The sequence below is a fragment of the Sinocyclocheilus anshuiensis genome, unplaced genomic scaffold, assembly GCF_001515605.1.
Source record: "Sinocyclocheilus anshuiensis isolate Anshui unplaced genomic scaffold, SAMN03320099.WGS_v1.1 scaffold147, whole genome shotgun sequence".
Lineage (NCBI taxonomy): Eukaryota > Metazoa > Chordata > Actinopteri > Cypriniformes > Cyprinidae > Sinocyclocheilus > Sinocyclocheilus anshuiensis.
The window spans coordinates 863,815-866,515 of record NW_015549585.1 but is presented as its reverse complement, the minus strand read 5'-3'; the positions used below and the strand labels follow the sequence as shown (position 1 = coordinate 866,515).

Here is a 2,701-nt window from a genome sequence, read left to right as displayed (position 1 = left end):
CTGATTCTGACGTTAAGTTTGGGTTTTAGGGAGGAACGAATGCGCACCGCTGTGAAGGGAAAGAAGTTGCGCAAGACGAAACGCAGCTAGTTTTTAATAGCTTTACCTCATGTCTTCTTTTGTATAATCCTTAGAAGCCAAAATCTAAATAAAAAAATGTAATTAGTTTAATAAAACAGCCACAGGCCTAAAGTGTAACAAGATGTTTGAATGTTTAGTTCTCTCTTCTATCATAATTAAACAGGGCTTTCATGTTGCGCGTGCTGAAGCTCCTCCGCGTGAGCGCGATCTCGCTTCTGAATTGCGAATAGCAAAAATGCATCATAGACAAATATTTGAAAAACAGCTGGCGACTCTGGTGAGATAGAATTTGCAAGATAATGTATATATAGCAATAATAAATGTATGTGTGTTTTATTAATTTCTCCAGTACCGATAGCAGAACCGTTAACGTCAGAGCTTATCGATACTCCGGTCTTTCATAATTTAGCCTCGGGACCGATTAAATACCGGGTTTCGGTACCCATCCCTATATTTGTGTAGTATATACTGTATGCATACTGTGCATAATGTGCAAATTTGTAAGAAATAAGTTTAAGACATTTTTACTCAGCATGAATTAATCTAACAGCCTATCACACAGCAGAAATAAATGTGATGGCAGGCAGTTAGTGCATATGTGGCTAATAGGTCTGCATGTTCTGTGTGTCTAGTGCCGTAGTTTCATCTACTACACAAACTCAAACAAGTGACACTTACGGTGTTTCAACGTCTGCATCTCAATATATGACACATGAACACAATAACTTCATCTCCAGAGCTGCTCTGAGAGTCACTTCAGTAGCTTTACACCATTTCACTTGAGAAAAACTACCGTCAAATACATACACAAACTCAAAGATCTTTGCGATAACCCATAAAAATAGAAAGAATAAGAAATTCTGACAGAAATATATTATTATTGGATACTAAAGTGTACTTATCAAAGTAATGATAATAGGGCTGGGTATCGAGTTCGATACTTTTTAGGCACCGACCAAATTGCCTCGATACCATCGAGTATCGAGAAACGTACCAAATTTCGATACCTAAGGGGTTAATCTCATCAGCGTCAGTGAGCCAATAAGCCTGCAGCACTAGCCGGTGTGTTCGACTAGAAGAGGTGCGGCGCAGATCAATCAGTGTTTGACATCCGCGAGAGCGATTCGAAAGCGCACGGAGCAGTCTGCTCTCTTAGCTCTCTTGGTACTGTAATACACCGATCGGTCTGCACAGTCATTCCGCGTCAAGTCGAACACGCCTACTAGTTTACACCGGTTACACTCAGAGATGAGGCACGCACGTGAGGCTGTAGTGTGAATGTGTCCCAGCCCCCACAGATGTAAGGCTACATTTACAATGGTGCGTTTATGTTTTAAAATGAAAACGATCCTCGTCATACTGGCGTTTCCACTGCGTTTCAAGCTGGCTTTCCACTATCTCCGACAAACGACAAGCAACAGACCAGTCATTCAGAGTAGCGCGGGAGCTGCGTGGAGTTCCGATTATATGCAGATGTCCGTTCATACTAACGTTACACGACCGAAGGACCTACAATAATGTACAGTATTTGAAAAATAATGTGTTTTTTGAACATTAAAGCATGTCAACATTAGGGCTGTCACGATTATGAAATTTGGCTGACGATTAATTGTCTAAAAATAGTCACGGTTATTGCGGTTAATTGTCTATTTTAGGGCTTTGTCGATTATAACGATTACCACGATTAACTGTAATTAAATCATTAATTTTATGGCTTTCATTATATAATTGTGATTAATTTAAGGGTTCAGTAAATAATTAAGATGTTATCTTTTAATCTTTTTGAGTAATTATTTTGCAGTGTAAGATTACATAGAGTATTCCAAAATCTAAGAATCGGCCAATCCAACACCAGTGCTATTTTTTTTTCTACGCCACTACAGAATATCAATACTGTGTTTGTGGAACTAATGGTCACTCTTTTAAACCCTTTGTTAAACGCAATCCACTAAATACTCACTTCCTCGTTACAGAGAAAAACTACATTTGAATAAAAATATATAAGCTATGAAATTAAACTAGCTAACTGTATAATTTAGCAGCAAAAACAATATCTTGGGAAAAAAATGTTTGTTGCACATTATACAATTTAAACATGTTTATTCTGTTAACTATTTGTATTCTTACATACATTCATGAATATAAGATAGAAAACTGCAATTTCTGTTGCATATGAGAAACATCAAACGGCAAACGAAACTGAAAGCATAACGAAACGGCACTTAGAGAGTATACTCACCGCGTCAGCACAAGCGCGAGGGTGCGCGCAGCAAAAACGATGCACATATTGAGGAAACGATGGATGGTTTTCAAGCGAAATTGTATCTTACTGATTTATTGTTGTTGTGCTTTTTAATTAAGAACAACAATGAATCCATCTTTTGTTTTAGTCTTAAAACAATGTAGATGTATGTAAGCAAAACAGTGACTACAAAATCGCGAATTCGAAAGTGAAAGCATCCGAAGCCCGCGCCTTAACACAGAAAAAGAGAAACTCCCATTCACAAAATTCAAATCACAAATACTACTACTGATGATAAAGAAAGGGTTGAATGTTAACCACTTTCGTTTCCATATAACTATAAACTATGATAAAAGTTCATCAGCATGCATTGAATAA

The 2,701-nt window shown here is 37.5% G+C and overlaps 1 protein-coding gene across 5 annotated transcripts in view; it reads right to left on the bottom strand.

The window, feature by feature from the left end:
• Window positions 1-2,701, bottom strand: part of LOC107657974 (sarcolemmal membrane-associated protein-like) — a 67,007-nt gene that overhangs the window by 34,070 nt on the left and 30,236 nt on the right. The window lies entirely within an intron of this gene.